The 24,967-nt window shown below is 39.1% G+C and overlaps 1 long non-coding RNA gene across 1 annotated transcript; it reads right to left on the reverse strand.

Moving 5' to 3' along the window:
- Positions 1-14,467: 14,467 nt before the first annotated feature.
- On the reverse strand, positions 14,468-15,835 carry LOC118176562. The gene is made up of 2 exons (XR_004755474.1): positions 15,172-15,835; positions 14,468-14,511 (listed from the first exon to the last, which is right to left on the reverse strand). It is a non-coding gene; the product is annotated as an uncharacterized LOC118176562 (long non-coding RNA).
- Between the last annotated feature and the right edge of the window lie 9,132 nt (positions 15,836-24,967).

Below are 24,967 nucleotides of genomic sequence, written 5' to 3' on the forward strand. Positions count from 1 at the left end.
GGGGGGGGGGGGGAAGATGGAGCTTAAAGAAAGTATAATGGGTTTGACATCAACAATAGCTTAACTCTAGAGCATACCACCTCGTTACACCTAAGACAAGCTTTGCATAATAGAGGAGAGTTCACTTCCACATGATTACAGTTATAGACTCCCCAGAGAGAAAAGCAAGAAACCAGAAAGCACAATAGGCTTTTCATTATCATTCATAAAGACTTTAGAGGTATATTTAAAATGGTGAAATGCTACTTACCTCCACTGTAAAACACGTGGAGGAGGTACAGAGCTTTGATGAATGCAGCATATAGTTATTTGGGATTATTACTGGTTATAGTTCTTCCATTTAGTGATTTGACCCATTTCCAAATCTTCCTTTTTCATGTTTTACCTTTACAATACTAGCTGTAACATTAAATTTGCTTGTTTGTTTATATATTTTTTTCTAACTTCCCCTAATTAAAGCAGCAAAAAGAACAAATGTAATCATATTTAAAGTCGAAGATCACTTTACAGATAAATTTAACAAGTATGGACCTGGTTCCTTTATTTAAACAGTAAATTTAAAATTAATATTTGCACAGACTAAGTAAACTAATCAAATCATGGAAGAAAAGCTAATTAAGTGGAGTTGTCAAAGGATAATGAGGGCTCAGTACAGATATCCTTGATCCTGGGAGATCTGAGCTTGCATGACCAGTTGCTCTGGTTTTCTTGGGGAAAGGGTTTATGGTATCAAATACAGAAATTGCTGCTGGATCCCGGAATTTAGACTATGTACAATTCTGCAGCTCTAGGACAGAAGTGGAAATGCATATATATGTATTTCTAGAATCAGACAGGATCCAAAAACATTTTTAGGTTAATTTTCTAGTATTTATTCACTTGAGATCAAACCTGTCTCTCTTGAGTAGAGAATTTATAAGTTTGCTGGCACTTTAGCTCTCTTCTAATGACTCTTTAGGCTTCAGGCGGTCTGTGTTCATTAATGTTGTCCCTGTTTATGACAGAATACCTGATGGATACCACTATATAGCTCTTCAAGTAGATTTTTCAATTAAGCATACAGAGTTGAATACAACTACCTACTTTTACAAACCAAATACAAGGAATTTAACCTAATGTAATTTTCTGATATTTTGTATAGACAGGGATCCTCTCCATGCATCTTAAGAAGATATTTCATGCTATAGCAAGGAGTTAAACCACATCCAAATGGCTTTTTGAAGGTTATTCCTATGCACATTCCTCTTCCATTGACTCTATAAGTCACTTTAAAATCAGCTTAAATTAAATGTGTACTTTTTGGGCATTTGAAGTAAGACAAAATTAATGTGAACATTCATATCACAAAGGAAAAAAATAATTCCTGTCTCCCCAAATTAACAATTTAGTTAAACCTGTGTGCACAGGCATAAGAAAGCTCTTAAAGCAAAAGCTATTATTTTTCTGACTGAAATTTCTTAATTAACAGGTTAAGTTTCAGATGATCAAAAAATATGAAAGCAAAAAAATCTCTGCTGAGTAAAAATAAAATCACATTATTTACACTCAGGTTTCACAATGCTCTTTGACTACTTAATGATTAAAAATCATTAATGATTTTGACTACTTAATGATTAAATGACTCTTTGTAGTGCCACGAGTTCTTCAGTGGGTTCCTCTCTCTTCACCTTTTCACTCATCCAGTAAATTCTTGATACTTTTGTTAATTTCTTAATAATTAAGATTCTTCAAAATTGTCTTCTGAGTACCTCTCACCCCACTTTATACATCTGCAAATACCCTTTATTTCTAATCTTTTCAGTTCTATTAGTACATGCTTTAATGTGGACCTTTTACTGCAGCTATGCACTCCCACTTGACATCTTAGTGTGAACTAGTCCTCCAAGTACAGCTTCCTCTATGTTGGGAAGACTCTGCTGCCTCAGAGACAGTGCTGAATTCTTCACTCCCCAGTTTGTAACACTTAGAGAAACAACACGCTGCTATTAGAATTGAGTCTGGGGGGATGAGAGATGTGTGATATTTATAGACCATGGCAGGACCACTGTGTACAAAGAAAAGTTCAGATAAATCCATGGTAACAGAGACATGATTTGAAAGTAAAGATTGACATGAGGACAACCAAGGTTGTCTTTGTTTATTTATTAAATATGCACAGGCATAACCCAAGCTGTAGTCTGTGTTCATTAAATTTATACTTGTGCATTACCAGGTCATCTGGCATTATACATTTGATCTGGAACAGAAACAAACATACAATTGCATTTCTGCCAGAAATTAGCAGAGAGCATTATATTGTGTCCATGACATCTTTTAAGACAGCTCTTATACTGACTGTGAAAGCACAAACAAATCTGGATATACTTGAATTCCATCAGCACAAACTACTTATTGCAAACTTGACAAATTAAGTTTTGTTCCAACTTGTGTCAGTTAGGAGAAGCTTTTGAAAGTCTTATCACGTGTCCTAAAAACTAAATTAGTGTCCTCAGTAAACCACAGGATTAGCTCTCCTCCATATACAAGTTATATACACTTTGATTATACCTATTTTACCAAACTGTCTTAAAAGAACAGACTTTGTATTGTAACATATTACAACCTACTAAAACTTTGAAGTTAGCCTGTCTTCGAGCAGAGATGTCCCAGATGTCCCTTCTATCTTGACTTTTCCTGTGATTCCATTATTTAAGGTCTTAAAAAAGAAAGTACTGAGTTCAACCAAGTAGATTTGCTTATGCTAATGTAAGAATGACTTAATTTATCTCAAAGGGAATTAAAATTTCCTAACGCTATGTTCATATAAGTACCTCTTATTCTGAAGAAGAAAGGGGGAGAAAAATACTCATCATACAACCTGACAACTTGAGTTTAATTCTTTGCTTCCTGTTTCACTTCATGTGTGACATTAGATACCTTTCTCTGCCTCAAATTCCCACAAATAAAATAGTAAAAATTATTATTTTTGTTGGTGCTGTTGTAAGGGGAAAATCATAAAAACTTCTCAGATAACACATTTGTGGAAGCCACATATATTATGCCATAGATAAAAGCAAAGATATGGTTGCAGAATTTTACATTAGTGTATCTCTCTACATAAACACATACATTTATCATAGAATCATAAAATCACAGTATGGCTTGGGTTGGAAGGGACCTTAAAGATAATCTAGTTACAACCCCCTGCCACGGGCAGGGGGACCTCACACTAGATCAGATTGCTCCAAGCCCCATCCAGCCTGGCCTTGAACATTTCCAGGTATGGGGCATCTACAGTTTCTCTGGACAGACTGTGCCACTACCTCACCAGCCTCTGAATGAAGAATTTCCTCCAAACGTCTAATCTAAATCTCCCTTCTTTCAGTTTAAAATCATTCTCCCTTGTCCGATCATTATCTGCCTGTGTAAGAAGTTGTTCTCCACCTTTTTTATTAGCCATGTTTAATTACTGAAAGGCCACAATGAGGTGTCATCTGAGCTTTCTCTGCTGCAGGCTGAACACCAGCTCTCTCAGCCTGTCTTCAGAGCAGAGGTGCTCTAGCCTCTGATCATCTTCGTGGCCCTTCTCTGGACCCACTCTAACAGACCCACATTCTTCTTGTGCTGGGTGTCTCAGGCCTGGATGCAGGACTCCAGGAGAGGCCTCACAGGGTGGAGTAGAGTGGCACAAGCACCTCCCTTGACCTTTACTCCTAGTATTGTAAAGTTTTGTCCATAGTTGAAAGCTGGGAAAGGGATTTCTTCCCCACAGGGCAGATAAAGGCAACAGCAGCCCTTTGGAACAAAATGTTCCATGCTGGAGAATACAGAAATATTTTCTGCAAATTATGCAGTCTATAAAACAACAACATTATGGAAGGAGAAAGAGACGCCTCCGACTGGCTCCATTTTGGGCCCAACTTGGGATAAGGTTCTAACCTTGAATGCTGAAATAAACAGCTTTCAAGGAGTACAAATATATTTTTGACACAGCTCTCCCTCCGAGAATCTTAAGGTGCAATATGAAAGTCTGAGGCAAAACACATTCTGCACACAGAAAAATGGCTGACTCAGACTGGGTAAGAAATAACTTTGCTTGAAGAAATCAAATCAGCTAAAAATATTAGGTCTGAATAGTTTCCTAGCATCTCTGGTTTTAAGGCACAAGTTACCAAAAAGATTTATTGGTGTGATAAATACAGATTTTCACTGGACAGCCAATAATTTGAAACTTGCAGACTCAACTGGAAGAGAAGATGAAACAAAGTATTGTTATAAAATGGCAGTTTGGATAAGGTTACCAATGTATTCAAAATCATCTGAATGATAGATGCCAAGCAGCCTTACAAAATTCTCTGAGTCACATGGGTCTATTTGCACCATTCTACCTGCATTAGGATCTCCCTATATAGTTAGGAAAGCTTTTATTTCAAAATCATTGTTCATTTCAAAAGGTGTTGAGACCACAGCTCTCATTACCATTGGTAGGAGGTGTTGGTGCTGTGCATCTCTGAAAATGAGGCTTATTTTAGGCATCTAAATATGCTGGCCCAAGCTTCCTTGTGCCACTCTGTAGATACAAAATAGCCACATACCTGTCTTAGCTGGCAGCTTAAAGCTTTGGACTGAGATAGGTAGCTGTCATATCAGATTTAGCATGTGATTATGCAAACCACAGGAAAAATACTTTGTCTTGCTACAGAGAAAGAATGTCCTATTTACAGGAACATTGTGTTACTTACTTTTAGTGGAATTCAAAAGATTTGGTGCCATTGGGGTCCATTAATCAAGGCTTTTATGTATAGGTGCATTGCCAGCTCTCATTGCTTTACTACAGCCATAATGATATTTGGTACTTTGATGAAACAGCTGGGTGCATTTCAGTCCCAGGAAATTTTTCTTTTGCAGAAAAAAAAACATAAATGTAAACTTCTAGTCAGCACTGTTTCAGAAGAAAAATTGAGATGGTGGCCTAAGGCAAATATAATTGATCCAAAAACTTATGAACATATAATTTTAAATATATTAATGGTATCGGGAAAAACATAATTTGGGATGGAATCCTGTTTAAACAGGAATGTTTCACTGAATCCAGACCAGAGACACAATTGGCAGAGCCATCTACCAGCTTCAGTAACTGTACTTCCACTTCATTAGACATAAAAAGCAAGTTTATTTATTTATTTATTTATATTTCTGCTTCTTTTTGGGGGGTGTGACACCTACACTGGGTGGGGTGTGACAGAAACATGGGAAGGTTATAACCTTTCTGCTTCCCAATTAGAGAAAGTAGATGTGGGGGTGTTCTAGTGGAAAGTTTCCAGGCTTTTGTATTGAAAGCAAAACCATAGCTTAGAGCAAAAGACCACAACTAATTTGGCCATAATATTGGTATCCCAAGTAGGACATCTATTTTGATAGAAATAGACACAAATGAATGAAGTGGCATTCTGAGTTTAAGATGTACTTTTTTTTTTTTTTTTTTCTGAAATGCATCAGATCTAGCTATAAAGTCTATGATGACATATCTTCCTATTACAGTTATAATTATTTACTATTTGTCTTTGTTATGTTAGAATTGCAAAAGTGTTGGCATAAAAATATTACATACAAGATCACTTAAAGGATATAAAGTTTTTTTGTCACAGGTGCCTCTGGTATTTTATTGTAGATCAAAAACACAGTTCTGTCTGTTATCAACAATACTACCCACTGATGAAATCCCAAGTCAGCCATTTCAGCTATTAATATGTTGTGCACTGTTTCTATGGAAACATCCCGACAAAACTCTCATTGTGGGATTGTCAAACAAGTTGTATAAATAATGTTTTTATAATATGAAGCTATTGAGTAATAATGAAGCAATAAAAAGATTCTTGTTATAAGTCACGCTGTCTAAGAAAAGCAGAAATAAAAAGGCAGACTGCTGCTTGTACCAAAATACTTGTATAACTTGTGGTTTGCAAAATGCTGCCATGCATGTTTATAATAACAATTCAAATGCTCTTCTAAGAGAATAAACAGACAGGAATAAAAGAAGCATCATTTCAAAATATTTTTTTTTTCTCATTAAGGGGTTTTGTTCTTAAGTAAGCTGAGAAACATGCCATTATTCTTGTAGACACCAAGTAGCTAAAGCAAAGCTGCTCATAAAGATAGCTTGTAAATTCACACAGAAATCCAGAGGATTATGTGACAGGCTTTTAAATATCAAAAGAATGCATAAAATTCCTAGGTAAAAGTGGAACCAAAATCCCAGAGAGGAGTTGCTCTCTGAAAGACAGTATTTGAGAAGCAGAGTATTTCCAAAGATATTCTTCCCTTCTCTGATGCTAACAAATGCCTCAGGTCCACCAGGTCCTAGGATGTCTCTATCAGTAACAACTGAATTATCCACAGGTCACAGCCCCCTTTCATTGTTATCTGCCCCTCTTCAAGAGGTCAATGTCAGAGACACTCTGAACTGATGTTTCAGACTTTTGTATGTTCTTTTGTTGCCAATAATGTGCTTTGCTTGTTCAGAGTAAAATCTTGTTGTTGTTGTTGTTATTGTTGTTGTTTTCCAGGTTTAAAGTCAACACAAGTGAAGGAAATGATCTGCTGTTAAGGGAAACATTAAATTTAAAATACGGCAGTGCTTCAAACCAGCAATGGTAGCAAAAGACAAGGCTGGGAACTTCAGGAAGGAATGAGTTTCCAGCAGTGCTGTAAATCTATCAACACGTACCATGTAAAGGGATGTTTTCCCAGTGGACAGTCTACTTTGTTGGAAAGAAATAGACATTGCTCTGGTAACCTACACAAGAAGAAATCTATCTCTTTCATCATACCCATGATGCCAGCAGAAGCTAAATGCCCCTGTACTTGAGCTGGCCTTGATAAGATTATACCAGAAAAAAACAAAACAATGAAAAACATATAATTGAAATATCATCAAAATTATAATCTCCAGAAAATTAGCAGGAATTTATAGGAAAAAATGCAGGAAAGAGTGAGAAAAAGGCAAGGACACCTGTGGCTTGAGCATGTAGAATTCAGGTGATATTCTTTACCTGCAGAGAGAGTAAAGGTACATTCCAGATGCTTGGCTACTTTTTTTTTTTATTTTTTTTTTTTATTTTTTTAAATAAGAAATCAAGTCTACTGTGTCTTCTAATGAGATGCCACTGAATCATTTATATTTGCAAAACTGCATGGTTTACAGTAAATTTGTTTGAAACTTTAAGACATCTTATTACGTAGATATTTCTTAATTTGTTTTTAATTTGATTGTTTCCCATATTCTTGCAATGTGTTGTTGTGTTAATATGCTATATGGATTTTTAATTGCATTATATTTGTGTTTCATTTTATTAAAATTTTAATAGCTTGGCTATTCAAGACATTGGAGACTATTTTTAGATTTCTAAATGATGATATTAGAAGGTAATGTAATATTAAAGAGTGTCAGGATAGCCCATAAATTAGTTAAGAAGCCAGATGGGCAGCTGCAACAAAATCTTAAGGGTTTATCATTAGTATGCAGTTCTGTAAACTATTTTCTGATAGTCACTAGGAAAGACCAAGCTAGTTTTCAGTTAAAAGTTTTGTAGCAAATGCAATTGCCATATTCAGGCAACAAGATTCTCTGTTTCTTCATTACCTTTGGTGTTATCTAGAACAATGTTGTCGATTTTGCATCTCTCTGAACTACAAGTATTAAATTGTTATTCTTTGTTATTGTTGTTTAAAAGAAAATCTTTTCTTTTTCTTTTCTTAAATCTTATCTGTTCTGTTTTGGGTTAAATTAAAGGCCTTCAAATATATAAGGAGAATTACAAGAGTATTTGAAACCATCCAAAATGAAATAGAAGGCCATCTTTCTAGCTCTGTCACTCAACATGTTTTATGCTCAGCAAACTAATGAGATACTTTTTCAGCTTGAATGTAGGAGTCTAGTCTTGCGTATCATAGATTGACAACATATGGTACATTCATATCCTCCTAGAACTTTCTAATCAGAGGCTCACCTGAGGGGCTTTTGAAGGAAAGCTTTTATTGCTTTGATACCCCTATCCACCAAACTGTGTTTTTATTTTTGATGTAGGAAATAAGAGTATTTACATATTTACTTTTTAAATCTGTGGCCTCTAAGCTCTATTTTTAGCTATTACTTGTCCTTCCCTTCCCTTTCCTCCCCTTTCCTTCCCTTCCCTCCCTTTTCCCTTCCCCTCTCCCTTCCCTTTTCCCCTTTCCCCTTTCCCCTTTCCGCTTTCCTCTGTCTTTCTTTTGTCTTTCATTCCTTTGGTACTGCCTCAGGATCTATTATTTTCCTGATTCCTTTAAACAAGAGATGGTTCACTTCCCAGGATCACCAAAAGCTCTAATTAACAGGGCACAACATGGATGGATTACCCAGTTTAGTAACAGATATTAAATACCTCGTCTTGGTAACATGCAGTAATAGTTGCAATTGATGTCTGTGGAGTTTCATTCTGAGCGTTTTCTCTGAAAATTCCACTTCATTCTTTATATGAACCTGGACAGAGCATTTTGTTCTTTCCTCTTGCACCGATATGGACTGCATCTAAAACGGACTTCACAGATCATTTTGATACCCTTATGGACATTCTTCCAGCTTCCAAAAGTCTCCTACGCTTGTATTTAATTAGGAAATCACATGTTAATAGCTGTCATATTAATACTGATAACTCATAGGAATGAAGAATTTGAGTTGTGTTTGCCACCCTTTGTGGCAAAAACAGTAGCAGTTTGTGCTCGCAAAGTTGGAAAACTTTGCTGTCAGGATCAGATCAGACTCTTCCTAATGACTGCACTGAAAGCCCTTTTAGCACATATAATACATACATCAGTGTTTTCTCATTTTTCAACCTTATAGGACACTCCTTGGAGGCATTCATAATGTACTTTTGACAGTTATATTAGATGGGAAGTTTCATTTTGTACAGATGGCTGATTCTCTACTATAATCAGTGGCCTCAGTAAAAAGACTTTTAAGCAACTACCTTCGATAGATGTCCCTGTTTTGTAAATATTTAAAGTGAGGTGAAATGCCTCTGTGCCTTCATCAGAGGCTGTGGTTTAACCCCATGTGTTGACTGTCAGAAAACAATTTCAAAAATGGATGCTGTTCACTGGAACAATGATTTCCCCCTAACAAATCACAGGAAGAATGCAAACAACAAACAGAGTACCCACAGCTACTTAATTAGTTACAGATAGCACCTTTGTAAGCCTTCATTTTTAGTTGCCTTTTTTCTCCCTAGATCCTCCTCTCTCTCCCTCCCTCAGTCTGTAGTCTATACTATAAATGAGAGGTTAGAATCTTCTATGTTTCTCTGTTTAAGCACAGTCAATATTACACCCTTGTCCTTCCTTACCAGCTCTTGAATGATAATTTTTTTGCAGTTAGGTTAACTCAGAGAGATGTGGACCTAGTGATTGCCAGAAGACTATTACTATAGTAAGCCCTTGTGAGGCCCCACTTGGAGTACTGTGTCCAGGTCTGAGGACCCCAGCACAAGAAAAATGTGGACCTGATAGAATGAGTCCAGATGAGGCCACAAAGATAATCAGAGGGCTGGAGCACCTCTCCTATGAAGGAAGCCTGAAAGAGCTGGGGATGTTCAGCCTGGAGAAGAGAAGGCTCCGGGGAGACCTTATTCCAGCCTTTCAATACTTAAAGGATTCTTATAAAAAGGATGGAGAGGGACTCTTTACTTATGTAGATAATGATAGGGCAAGGGGGAATGGTTTTAAACTGAAAAGGGGAGATTTAAATTGAATGTTAGGAAGAAATTTACCATGAGTGTGGTGAGGCATTGGAACAGGTTGCCCAGAGCAGTTGTGGATTCCACATCCCTGGAGGTTTTCAAGGCCAGGGTAGATGGGGCCCTGGCAAATCTGATCTTGAAAGACAAGGTTAGAAAGAACCTACAAGATCATCTAGTCCAAAAAAAGTGTCTGAACAAAGAAAACTCACTGATGCTTACCAATAACCTGCCTGGGTAAGTCTGGCAGTGTGTTATTAGGTGCACAGTTCAGAAATACAGGCCCAGTCAAGGCTGTCCTGGCCTCTGTCTGAGTGTACTAAGAGAACAAAAGGACTTTGAGAGGCTCCTCTTTGACAATGGTTTCCTAACCACTCTCTTTTCTTGCAACAACTGATGTGCTCAACAAAACAGACTACGAATGATGATAATGGAACTAACATTAAATTAGGGCTCTTCTTGCAAGGGTTAATGGTTAATCCATATTAATCCTTTGTATTTGTGCTCTAAATTCCTACTGTTAAGCAACCTTCACTCTTCTATGATATGCCTTGTTGAAATCAATACAAAGAGCTGAATATGGGTCCATGGTTTTCAATGTGCCTTATAGACAAAAGAAAATGTGAAATATGGTTTAGACCATCAGCAAGTGTAAATTGACACATCTCCTGATTCCTCTTGCCACAAAATACACTGATAGTTTTGATTTTAGCAGTCACCTAAGCTACAATATACACTTTAAGAAGTAAAGGCTTTTAAATCCATTATAACCTTCCAAGGAACAATGTCTCTTTCACAACAATAGGCTCTGGACCTGTCGGTCAACTTAGTTCTTGGAATTATAATGCTTGACAAAGTATCTTCTCATCTCAAGAGCAGGCACTTACCTGCATAAATCACTCATGCAGAGATAAGAAATAGATATATACTGAAATGGGCTTTCCTTGTGAAAAAGGTCAGCTTTTGAAAGGATTTCCTTTGTCCCCTGGAGCCTTGACAAAAGATAACATTGCAGAATTTATCTTCTGTTTTCTACCCTATTTAATTAAAGTGTGCAGCTCACTTTGATGAAAATATGTTTCTATCATGATTAAAAAGTTACTTTTATTAAATCATCTTGCCTAGAAAATTGACCTGTAATAATAATAAATTATAATATTTTTGAAACTACCTTCTCACGTGTTAATTCATTGTAATTCAACTCTACATGGTAACCCCTCAGTACCCAAAGTATTTCACCCTCCAATTGAACATATGGCTGTCACTGAGCAAACACAAACTCTTTCAAAGTGGATTACAATATTGATTTTATTTTATGTAGAAATAAAGTGGGAAAATACCTATCCAAACCAGTGCTGAAAATTCGTTGATATCTCAGATAATATTGTCATCTGAAATGCAGGAAAGTGTAGAACAAAGGTAGCTGAGCTTACTTGATGGAAGTCATCTGAACTTCAAAAGTTCTATAGCAGCATAAATAGAGTGCTTAAAGAATAAATCCTGTATGATTTCTAACCATCTCAGGTTCTCTGGTATATTTTTCTCATTTTTTCTTGAGCTGAGATGACAATTGGAAGAATAAACTTAGGCCTCTTCTCATTCAGCCACAATAGAAATTTTCCAAGACAAAAAAAACATCTTCAGTTTGCTTAGTGATACACAAGGAACTTGTAGAAAGACTGATCTTTCTATAGCTTGATTTCTCCTTTCTTCTTTATTATTTCTTAGCAGTAAATATTATTAATAAGGTTAATTAATATTTACACACACACACACAAAAATAAGCATATTCAATCTGCAATAGACCAGAGGCACTGATGAGTTGGAATCTGGTCTGCTTGTATTGTGATGGTCCTTGGGAACAGAAAATACTTATTTTCTTATTGAAATAGGGTCAAGAAAGGGTTTCATGTTAAAGACAAACTGCCCACCTCCCCCTTCCTTGTTTTGTAGCTTCTGGAGCAGGTTATAATACTTACCAGAAAGAATATCGCTTGGTCAACTAAGTATTAACATTTTGACATCATTATGGAAAGATTATAGAAATGGACATTGATATTTCTGAAGACAATCACAAAACTTTTTTTTTTTTTTTTTTTTTTTTTTTTAACCACAGTAAAAAGACTGCAGTAAGAAGCTCATTTGCTATATTAAACTTAAACTCACAGGCTTAGAAAACTCAGCTCATCTGAAAATTAATGCCTTCCCTAAGCTTGTTTGATCCTGAAGTTTCTGAAGCAAAGGCCACAATATATGTGAGTGACAGGTTTTTATCCCCATGAGGCTTAGCAAAAGTCACCAAGCTGTGACCTGTGCTAGATAAGAGTTAGGTCCTTTGGAGGTAACAGATAATGAAATACTGGACTGCCATACCATTTGACTTCTCCTTCATCAGCCCCAGTTAAAGGTCAGATGACAAACCTCAGGTGACAAAAGAGAATGAAACTCAGCCCATCATTTTCCCGATCATTTCCAATGTGAGAGGAAACAAGGTAAATATTCTGGAGGATGTAATTATCTAACTGCTCTTTACTATTATTATTCACATTCTTTCATGTTTAGACATGACTCATAATTTCAGAATCTGGAGTTAACACGCATTTTTTGATATCTAATTGCAACGGAATATACCAAAATGCTGTCTGAGCAAGAGTATATTTGTAAAAATTCTTTTAGGCATCGATCACTTAGAAAAAGTAGATGGGATTCCAGCAAAATACTTATGTTGCAAATAAAAATTAAATTTAAAAGATTTTTTTTTATTATTTTTATATTTTTTTTTTTAAATGAGAAACACATGCTGAAGGAGTTTTAAATTATAGGTGTTTCCCAGAGAAAGGATTATTTAGAAATCTCAGCCTCCGTCAATTATTCCCGAAAGCTCAGTCTAAACATGACAGTAAGCTACCTCATAACATCCCATGCCAAAAATGATAGAATCTGAGAAACCTCAGCACATCTGTTATTCTATAGAGCAGAAGGGATCAGACTCTTCAGAGTAACTAAAGTTTTGTCTTGGTTTTAGCTGGGATGAGAATAATGTTGATAACACACCAACGTTTTCAGTTGTTGCAGAGCAGTACTTACACAGAGGCAAGGACTTTTCTGCTTCTTGTGCTGCCCTCCTAGCAATGAGGCTGGGAGTGTGCCAGAAGCTGGGAGGGGACAGAACCAGGACAGCTGGCCCAGGCTGACCAAAGGGATATTCCATACCATATGGCACCATGCAGAACAGTAAATGTGAGAGAGCTGGCTGGGGCTGGGAGGAGTGATCACTGCTCAGGGAAGGTCTGGGCATCAGTCAGGGTGGTGAGCAATTGCGTTGTACATCACTTGCCTTGTATTGTTGTTTTTGTTGTTATTATTATTCCTTTTCTGTCTTATTAAATTGTCTTTATCTCAACACATGTGTTTTTTAGTTTTTTAACTTTTTTTTTTTTTTTTTTTTTTTGTCATTTCTCTCTCCCACCTCACTATTAGTGTAAGAGGGGCAGTGAGATAACTGCTGTGTGGTTCTTAGCTGCCTGCCAGGTTAAACTGCAACAGGTGTTCTCTTGAGACTGAGGGAGTCAAGTTTTCATCCTGTATGTGTCTCTAATCCAAATTGAGAATGCTACACCCAGCTCTTCCTTTGCTGATTTAAATCACAGGCTCTCCCATGGCTAGCTGAGATTGTCACAGCATAAAGGATCTGAACATCCTTGCCAGGACACTGAGGCACATAATCCTGATGCAATTACTTACTCTCAACCTGTCAGAAAGGGCCTCTGGACATTAAGGTGGTGCAGGCTGAGCAGCTCATGCAGGGTGTGCATGTCTGTATGCTGCCATTTAAATGTGACACTCTTGTTTTATTATGTGTACCATCTCTCTGTACTGCTGTAAGCTGGCTGTCTGCACAAGCAGCTGACATTTTCCTTCAGTTCACTTATTTCAGCCTATGCAAAGGGAGCACATGCTATCACATGCAGGGAGATAATATTTTTTCACCCTAAATTGGCTAAATATATATATTACAATGAAAGGAATATGCTGATGACTGAATATAGTGAAACAGAAAAATAATTCTAAAATTAACTGCACATTTTTGAAAATCAAGGGGATTTTTAATATGCAATGACCACAATATTGGTCTTATGAGAAATTTCTATATATTGTGCTATGTTATACAGATCTAATATCATCTTATATTTTCATGGGTTAAAATGTACACTTCAAAGAGGTAGGACTATTGTTTTCTTTCAGACTCTTTGTAAATACATTGTTAATTAAATTTACTTATTTCCTTTCCTGTTAAAAAAGCACAGCTTACCTGTTAGCTTAAGTAATTGCATTTGCATAGAAAAGATCTGACTTCAGTACATGGAAATATCTGAGGGGTGGGAGACAGAAGGATGTAGCTAACCTCTTCTCAGTGATTTGTGGGGATAGGACAAGGGGCAATGGCTGCAAGATAGAACACAGGAAGTTCCGCACCGACATGCAAAAGAACTTCTTCACGGTGAGGGTGACAGAGCACTGGAACAGGCTGCCTAGAGAGGTTGTAGAGTCTCCTTCTCTGGTGATATTCATCATGGCGTCTGGACGCCTACCTGGGCAGCCTGCTTGGAGGAACCTGCTTTGCAGGGGGGTTGGACCCGATGATCTTTCGAGGTCCCTTCCAACCCCTACAGTTCTGTGATTCTGTGATTCTGTGAAATCACCTCTCTTATCTTTTCCCTGTGCTTCTTGTGACAGTTGAGAATTAAAGTATCATCTTTGTCTATGGGAGCCAGAATAAACTTTGATCAGTACATTAATTTAAGACCAAGAAAATTCCAGATTCCAGTCTGCTTTATAAAAAAAACATGCAGTATTTTTTTTTTTTTAAAAAAAGGCATCAGAGCCTACAGAATGCTCTGATGCAGTAATATCACATACATAAATACTCAAGTCAGAGGAATTTTATAGATTTATCTCTGGGATAATTGGAAAGAGCTAAGATCCACCCAAGACATGGAAGAACTTCAATTTCAAAATATATGAATATAATTTCCTTGGGAATTGTACCAGCTCAAATATTTCCTTTTGCTTCTTGAAATATCATGCATTACAGACAGAAAATATATCATCTATATTTGTAACAACACATACTATGACCAACTGTTAAAAAAAATCTATTTAAAATCACCTAGGCATTTTGTTTTCTCACTCCTTTCATTAAAGAATTTATTCAAGATTATTTTCATGGTGAAAGCTATTTACAAAATTTAACTTGATCTAATAATGCTCTAAGATAGGAAATCATTTTTGTTTTATTAGTCTCCAAGAAAAAGAAGTAAAATATAAAATATGCTTCTATGTTATTAATAAAGAACTTTTATAATTCTATTTCAGGAAATTGTTAATAAGTGGGGAGTATCAGGAGAGAAAGAACACTAACCTGCAATGTTCTCTTCTTTCAGTCTCTGCTTTCTTGAACTGTAAGACTCCTCATTTTACTGACATTAAGAAATGTCTGTTAGCTTGTCCAAAATAAAAGAAAGCATTGACATCAAAACAAAAATTAGGAATCATCTAGTATGCTTTACTGGAACACGATGATTACGAGTACTTAGGAAACCTATAAATAGCTAGAGATGTAGAAGTGTTATGACATTAACCTGTCAAATATTTCAGTATTAAAGTTCTTTTTAGAGATGGATCAATAGTGGAGTCCTCCCTCTGTGGAGCTGTTTATAATTTTCTGAATAACTTATTTAACCATGGAAGTGTTTGAAAATCCTGAACATTTTATTAACTTGGTATATAAAGAGTTGGAATGAAGAGAAAAACCATGCTTCTGCAGGGACAGCACCCAAGGGCTTGGTGAGCAGTACTGTTGTCAGGCTGTTCGCAAATAAGTCCACAGGGACAAATTGCAAGCCTTCAGAATTCTTCCCTTGAATAATTCTTCTTTCCTACAGCCTGCTTTTTGCTGCACCATTTCTTCATAATGAGAAAGGCTTTAGCAATATAAATACTACTACTACTACAAAAAAAATGTTTCTATTACTATTTTCATTTATAAAATCCTGTGAACATTTGACTTCATTTATAAACATTTATAAATGAATTTGGCTTCAACAAGGACAAATTGTGCCTGACCAATCTGGTAGCCTTCTATGATGAAGTGACTGCACTACTCAACAAAGGAAGACTGACAGATGTCATCTACCTGGATTTCTGTAAGGCCTCCAGCACAGTCCCATATGACATCCTGGTCTCCAAACTGGAGAGATATGGATTTGATGGGTGGACTATTCAGTGGATAAGGAATTGGCTTGAAGGCTGCACCCAGAAAGCTGTGGTCAATGTCTCTATGTCTAGGTGGATGCCGGTGACAAGCAGTTTCCCTCAGGGGTCTGTCTTGGGACAGGTACTGTTTAATATCTTTATCAATGACATAGACAGTGGGATGGACAGTGCACCCTAAGCAAGTTTGCAGATGACACCAAGGTGAGTGGTGCTGTTGATACAACAGAAGGAAGTGATGCAATCCAAAGGAACCTGGACATGCTTGAGAAGTGGGCCCACATGAACACCAAGTGCAAGGTGCTGCACCTGGGTCAGGGCAATCCCAGACATGAGTACAAAATGGGAAGAGAATTCATTGAGAGCAGCCATATAGAGAAGAATCTGGGGGTTCTGGTGGACAAAAAGCTTGACATGAGCCAGCAGTGTGTACTTGCAGCCCAGAAAGCCAACTGCATCCTGGGCTGCAACAAGGAGTACAAGAGGAGTGGCCAGCAGGTGGAGGGAGGGGATTATTTTCCTCTACTCTGCCGTTGTGAGGCATCACTTTGGGTCCTGTGTCCACTGGGGTCTGCGGCCCCCAGTGTAAGTAAAATATGAACCTGCTTGAGTGGGTCCAGAGGAGGGCCACGGAGATGATCAGAAGGCTGGAGCAACTCTCCTATAAGAAAGGCTGAGAGAGCTGGGGCTGTTCAGCCTGCAGAAGAGAAGGCTTGGAGGACGCATTGCAGCCTTTCAGTACTTAAACATGACATAAAAAAAGATGGAGAGCAACTTCTTACCTGTGCAGATAGTCGTAGGACATGGTTTTAAACTAAAAGAGAGGAGATTTAGATTGGACTTTAAGAGGAAATTCTTCACTCAGAGGGTGGTGAGGCACTGGAACAGGTTGCCCAGAGAGGTTCTATATGCCCCATCCCTGGAGATGTTCAAGGCCAGCTTGGATGAGGCCATGGGCAACCTCATCTAGTGGGTGACATCCCTGCCCATGCCACAGGTGTTGGAATTAGATGGTCTTTAAGGTCCCTTCCAGACCAAACAAATTACTATATTTCTGAATTACTATATATCTGAAAAGACAGACCTTAAAGCCTTTGCCCAAAATGGAAGGCATCTGGGGAAAAAATTCTGTGCTTTGTATAAGCTGTCAGTGGTATTCATTTCTGACTTTAAAAAAAATAATCTATAATGATACGTCTTAAAATCTGCACCTGCAGTCCATAGATCAACAGTGAGTAAAGGTTTAGTGCTAACTAGGAATGTACTACTACTACTAATAATAACAATGATAATAATAAAAAGAAGACTCCTTCCAAGCAAGCTGTTCAGCACAGCATTTACTACACAAATGAGTATGTTCTCAGTATAACACCACCTTGATGAGAAGAAAGGTTTATTTAAAGAGTCTGCCCTTGATATACTTAGATAGGAACAGATGTACTGTATATAAAAGGTTGTTACAAGTTGTACTTTTTTGTCTGAAGATACCTTCAGGTGGTGGGATTTGAATTTAATAGTTAAAGTGTTTATTTTGTCAGCTTGTGGGCTAGTGGCAATGAGAGATCTGAACGTGTATCATTCAGATACTTAAAGCAAACATCTAATTTTAAAGAGACCCAGCTTTCAGAAGCTAATTCCTGTATTTATAGAAACCTCCATTTTCTCTTTGTGCCTATTACTCAGAAGCATTAAAGTGAGAGTTGTTTGACATAAAGTTACATAATATGTGCTTTTATTACCCCAGTTAATTGGTGGACCAACACTTTCAAGAATGCCATGAAGTTATTTGTCACACCCCATTTGTTTTTCTCTTCCTTCCCCTTTATCTGAATCCCTCCATGATTCCTTCCAGATAGATAGCTCTGTTGTTTGTATGTTTTCTTTCACCATAAATAATATATGTTAGAAGAGTTCACAGAGTAAACTCAAGAACAGTGAGGTAAAGAGTTGTTTCTAGTGGCACAAGTTCAGATGAACATTGTTCTCTTGCAAATTTGAGCATTGCATGTGCAAGAGCAGTTCTCTGACCTTCAAAGATTCTCAGGCAACCAACCTATAGCTATTAACTTAGCAGAATCCTAAAACCTGAATAACTGGGAACAGGAGTTTGGCAGACATGCCTGAGTTCACAGAGATATTCAGCAGCAGTGTAAATGTCTGACCACAAATTTTGGAAGCAATGCTGAACAAGAAAATGCTCTTTCTCATCATGTAGATGGGTGGAGAAGACAGAAGATTTGTCTGGGAAACAGGTATTTGAGGTTATCCACTGGTGAGCAATGTTGTGCCAATTTACTACTGTGTATGAGCAGCTATAAGACTAGGGATGAGGCTAAATTAGGTACTCCTCCCAGTCATGTTACTGCTGATGCACTCCCAGGCATGACTTAATGATGGTGCCAGCATGCTGAGAGTAGTTAGCAAGCTAGCAAGACACCAAGGTTCACTTGACATCTGGATTCATGATCCTTGACAGTCAAAGTCAGCTTATCTAATTTTAGACATCTATATTATAAACATCTGCATCTGAGTTAACTCTTCAGAATCTTTTTATAGGCAGAGAAGAGAAAAAGGCACTTCTAAAGAATGAGACATCTAATGGTTTTAGACATCTACCTTGAAGCAAGAGATTAGTTATTTCCTTCCACTGACTGTGCAGAATCTAGATAACTAGTTTATGTTAGGAGTGTACATTTTGTACTTGTAAGTTGTGTCTGGTAAAGACACGGATAACTAATTCAGATAGGATGCCTAACCTTTAGAAAGCTAACAGCCTGAATTTCGCCCTCTGCAAAGTGTGGCTGTTCCTTCCTGGGGTGAGGTTGCATGACTTGCTGTGCAGATAAGGCCCAAGCTCGTTCCAAGAGTATATTCAGGATACAGAGCCAGTGTAAACTTGAACTAAACTCAAAGTGGAAGTGAGGTACTTAGTCTGAAGATAGTGCTGACACTGGCCAGCATTTATATATATCCTGAAGATAAAACTGGAGTATTGGAGTGAACTTGGAACATCATTGAAATGAACTGTCCATAGCTTTACATAGATTTGCACAGAAAGCAGACGTGGGTCTAAAAGTTTTAATCTATTTTCAAGCTTTCTTGTGCTCTAGGATTATTTATAGCCAGAATAACTTTCAACAAATCATAGAATCACAGCATGCTTGAGGTAGGAAGGGACCTTTTGAGATCATCAGTTCAAACTCCCCTACTCCCCTGCTCAAAGCATATCAGATAGGGCAGATTGCCAGTGCTATGTCCACTTGGGTTTGATTATTTACAAGGATAAAAACTCCACAACCTGTCTGGACAAACTGTTCCAGTGTTTGGTCACCCTTGCAGTGATTTTTTTTTTTTTTTCTAATGGAATTTTCTGTATTTCAGTTTGTGCCCATTGCCTCTTGTCCCACCACTGAGCACCACAGTGAAGAGTCTGTCTCTATCTTTATTCCCCCCTTCAAATGATATTTATTTATAGAGAAAGATAATTTTTTTCCTGAGCCATCTTTTGCTGACTGAGCAACCTAAGCTCTCAGCCTTTCCTTGTATGTCAGATGCTCTCATCCCTTAAACATATTTGTGGCCTCTTGCTTTACATGCCCCAGTACCTCCATATCTGTTCTGTACTGGTATAGTGGGTTTATGTGGCAAGGTTTTGGTAGCAGGGGGGCCATAGGGGTGGCTTCTGTGAGAAGGATTTAGAACCTGCCCCATGTTTGGTAAGGGCCCCACTGCTGACCAGAGTTGAGCCAATAAGTGAAGTTTTGCACCTCTGTGAGAGCATATTTCAGACAGGGAAAAACAAAACAAAACAAAACAAACAAAAAAAAACAAATAAACAAATAAACACACATACACACACAAAAAACAACCAAACAAAAAACAAACAAACAAAACCAAAACCAAACCAAACCAAAACAAACAAACAAACAAAATGCTGCACCACACAGCAGCTGGGAGAATGAGAGGAGTGAGGAACAGCCTTGCAGGCGCCAAGGTCGGTGAAGAAGGAGGGGGAGAGAGAGGTGCTCCAGGCACCGGAGCAGCAGTCCCCTGTGGCCTGTGGTGAGGACCATGGTGAAGCAGGATGTCCCCCTGCAGCCCATGGAGTAACACAGTGGAGCAGGGTTCCATGCTGCAGCCCGTGGAGGAGACCACGGTGGAGCAGGTGGACCTGAACCGACGGAGACTGCGGCCTGTGGAGGACCCCTGCTAGAGCAGATTCTAGGCCATATCTGTAGGTCGTGGAGTGGAGACCACGCAGGAGCAGGTGACCTGGCAGGAGCTACTGCCTGTGGGACCCAGGTTGGAGCAGTTTGCTCCCGAGGGATGGACCCCGTGGTACGGACCCATATCTGGAGCAGTTCTTGAAGAGCTGCTGCCTGTGAGAAGCCCACACCAGATCAGTTCAGCAAGGACTGTATCCTGTGGGACGTACCTCACAGCACAGGGGACAAGAGTGACCGAGAAGGAGCAGCAGAGAAGAAGCACTATAGACTGACCATAACCCCCATTCCCCCATGCCGCTCAGGGGGAGGAGGTAGAAGAGGGTGGATGGGGGGGAGGGGGGGTGGGGAAGGGGGGAAAGGTGCTTTTAGTTTCTTTCCTTTGTTTCTCACTTCTCTAGCTTGTTAGTAAAAGGCAATAAATTTTACTATCTCCCTATGCTGAGTCTGTTTTGCCCGTCACAATAATTATTGTGCAATCTCCCTGTCCTTATCTCAACCCTTGAGCCCCTGTCATCGTATTTTCTCCCCACTCCTCTTTGAGAAGGGGGAGTAAGAGAGTGGTTGTGGTGGAGCTCAGCTGCCCACCCAAGTAAAACCACCACAACTGGGGAGCCCAAAACTAGACCCAGAACCCTGGACAAGTCTCCCCAGTGCTGAGCAGAGAAGAAAGATAACCTCTCTTGACTTGCTGGCAGTGCTCTGACTAATGCAGCCCAGGAGGCTGTTGGCCTGCTTTGCTGCCAGAGGACACTGCTGTCTTGTGTTCAACATGTAGTCCACCAGAACATTACATACAATTTATGAGGAGAGGACCAGAGAAGCCACCACATGTAATAGACATTAATGACATGAATGAATCTCTGAGGACTCCTTCAGAATCGGTGACGGCTATTCTATAAGACAGTAGAGAAAACGGGCAGCTTGTAACTCCAAGATCCATCATCAAATATTTTCTAAAATTTGTTATTTGGCATCAGTGTTTATTATGAAAATTTATATATTTTTTAATTTTATGAGTATATAGGTAAGTAAATTTATTACCAGAAGATTATTTTAACTCAGAAAGTATTTTGTCTTCTTTATTCCTTCAGGATTTTTTCCATTTGCTGGCACAGCAGATTCCATGCCCTAGGATTTCCCATGTCAAAAGTGATAATTTGATTTTTCAGTAATAAACTTGCTTGGACAGGTGAGACTGGGTCAGCAAGTGAGGCAAAAGATGACACAACACAGAAAGCTCAAAACCCAAACCAAAGACAGGGAGGATATTAGATATTGTTTGCAATACTAAATACTGCTGTTCTGAGAGCATACTCATATCTTACAGTTTTCTCTTCCTGAGAGTCCCTGATGCCTATTAGGGACTTCCCCTCCCAGATAAAATTGAGTGTGTTAATCCAATTGATAACATTTCTAACAGCTATTTATTTATTTATTTATTTATTAATATAGCTTTGTTAGAGATTGCTCTGCTGAACTCCAGCAGCTATGCTTAGAAAGAAATGAGCTGCACAACAAAATGACCCCAACTGAGAAGGACAGCTCCCTGTGAGTTACCAAACTCTCACTTATTAGGCTAAAATCAGAGGATGATTTTTCACCAAATAGGAAAAATAACCTAACATACACTTCAGAGCAATCCAAGAGTAGACAGTATTCACAGTTCTTAAAAGGGAGGAGGGTGCTGGCCTCAGCTATAACTTGAAGCAAATAGAATTCCCAACATGGTATGTATTTTGGCCATTGTAATTTTACTTAAAGAAATATATGAGAATGAATAAAGGACGTGAACAGAACTGTAGTGCACTAAGCATGTACTATGGTTCTGTGTCGGACTACAGAAGTTAAAGCTTCTAAAGGAAAGACTGAAATTATGTTTCCCCCGAGCTGGAGGACCGGGACAGTGGGGATGACAAACTCCCAACCGACCCTGAACGTGTGCGGGATTTGCTACTCCACCTCGATCCCTACAAGTCCATGGGTCTGGATGGGATTCATCCCCGGGTGCTGAAAGAGCTGGCGGACGTCATCGCGGAACCTCTCTCAATTATTTTTCAACGATCCTGGGAATTTGGAGAGGTCCCGGTAGACTGGAAGCTGGCAAATGTTGTGCCGATTTTCAAGAAGGGTCAGAAAGAAGACCCTTGCAATTACAGGCCTGTCAGTCTCACGTCAGTGCCTGGTAAAATCATGGAGAAGATGGTTCTCGAACTTATTGAGGCGCACCCGGGGGACAAAGCAGTCATTGGTCCCAGCCAGCATGGGTTTGTGAAGGGTAGGTCCTGCCTAACTAACTTGATTTCCTTTTATGATAAGATCACCCGTATGGTGGACCAAGGGAAACCAGCTGATGTGATTTTTTTGGACTTCAGCAAGGCTTTTGACACGGTCTCCCATAGGATCCTACTGGACAAAATGTCCACCATACACCTAAATAAAAACATCATACGATGGGTGAGCAATTGGCTAACGGGCAGGGCCCAAGGGTTATGGTAAATGGGGCTGCGTGAGGCTGGCGGGCAGTCACTAGTGGGGTCCCTCAAGGCTCCATTTTAGGGCCGGTACTTTTCAATATTTTTATAAACGATCTGGATGTAGGAATAGAAGGTATTTTGAGCAAGATTGCTGATGACACCAAACTTGGAGGAGTCGTGGACTCGAATGAGGGTGGAAAGGCCTTGCAGAGGGATCTGGATAGGTTGGAGAGCTGGGCGATCACCAACCGTATGAAGTTCAATAAGAGCAAGTGCCGGGTCCTGCACCTGGGACGGGGAAACCCTGGCTGCACGTACAGACTGGACGATGAGACGCTGGAGAGCAACCTAGAAGAGAGGGATCTGGGGGTCGTGGTAGACAGCAAGTTGAATATGAGCCAGCAGTGTGCCCTGGCAGCCAGGAGGGCCAACCGTGTCCTGGGGTGCATCAAGTACGGCATCGCTAGTAGGTCAAGGAAGGTGATTGTCCCGCTCTACTCTGCGCTGGTGCGGCCTCACCTCGAGTACTGTGTGCAGTTCTGGGCACCACAGTATAAAAAGGACATGAAACTGTTGGAGAGTGTCCAGAGGAGGGCTACGAAGATGGTGATAGGCCTGGAGGGGAAGACGTACGAAGAACGGCTGAGGTCACTGGGCCTGTTCAGCCTGGAGAAGAGGAGGCTGAGAGGAGACCTCATCACAGTCTACAACTTCCTCGTAAGGGGGTGTCGAGAGACAGGAGACCTTTTCTCCATTAACACTAGTGACAGGACCCGCGGGAACGGGGTTAAGCTGAGGCAGGGGAAATTTAGGCTTGACATCAGGAGGGGGTTCTTCACAGAGAGGGTGGTTGCACACTGGAACAGGCTCCCCAGGGAAGTTGTCACTGCACCGAGCCTGTCTGAATTTAAGAAGAGATTGGACTGTGCACTTAGTCACATGGTCTGAACTTTTGGGTAGACCTGTGCGGTGTCAAGAGTTGGACTTGATGATCCTTAAGGGTCCCTTCCAACTCGGGATATTCTATGATTCTATGATTCTATGTTTGAAAATGATGGCCTTAAAAAAGAACAATGCAATAATCATACACTGTTCCAAAATTTGCTCAGCTGATAGATATAAAAGAAATTATACTAATTGGTTTTGTATCAAAAAAATATTTTTCAGGTATCTTACTCAGAGTTTTTGAGTTTGGACAGGGATGTCTTCAGTTTTGCCTAAAGGGGATGAAGTGGTCATTGACACTAAAACTCAGATTAAAGATGAATTTCTGTAAGACTTAAATTGACAGTATGAGGATCTTAACATTTCTTCAGAGTTAATGTAGATTAACTTGTTGTGTAACACTTAAAGAAATACCCAAACTCCTACTTCTCTGGACCTGACCACTGAAGTGAGTCAGTGATCTCACAGTGGAAGGTGAAACAAAACCCGGCTGGGACAGATCTAAATTTCAATATATCTGATTTTATTTATTTATTTATTTATTTTCTATGCTGGGATCAACATTCTTTAGTTTGCAGGCATTTTCTCTAATTAGATCATTTTTTCTACTTGGTCATTTCAGCAAGTCATTGTTCCTGTTTATATTGCTGAGTGTGATCAATCAAACATCAGAAATGTTTTATGTCCTTTGCCCATGTGCTGACCAAAACAAGATGTTTTATCATATTTTATGCCTATGTTTTCTGCTTTTTCCATGATAATTTTTTTGGGGGGGCATTATAGTGCCTGCAGGAATATGCAAAAGGAGAAGGCTGGATATTAATGCTTGGCACGAAAAGGATCTTTCCTCAGAGGGACGGACAGTATGTGCAACATTTTTTTCCTCAAGTTTCTCATCCAAAAAATTATTATTGTCTGGCAGTTCTTCCTTGCCTAGAGCCAAGGTGCAACTCAGCTCTGAGCCAGCTACCTCCTACCAAAGTAACTGAGTGCTGAGAGACTGAGAGTTTATCAGGTTTTGTTTCTCAAGGAATTATTCCCAGCAGAGAGCATGTGGATGCACATCCATTGTGAGCTTACTGACCTGTGGCTAAGGACACTTGCTAGCCCTGATTCATCTCTAAAGTGGATTAACTTTCACAGCTTCTTCATAGTGCAATATGGATTGTATGAGGAACTCTGTGAAACATCAAACACATAGAAGAGGCTTGGAAATGAACCTTTCATGCTTCCCATGGAATGGGCCTGAAATTGCCTTAGGATCCAGAATTTTTCCAGCTTTCTCAAGTGTTCTGGTGGA

Source organism: Oxyura jamaicensis, chromosome 1, assembly GCF_011077185.1.
Source record: "Oxyura jamaicensis isolate SHBP4307 breed ruddy duck chromosome 1, BPBGC_Ojam_1.0, whole genome shotgun sequence".
In the NCBI taxonomy this organism is placed as follows: Eukaryota; Metazoa; Chordata; class Aves; order Anseriformes; family Anatidae; genus Oxyura; species Oxyura jamaicensis.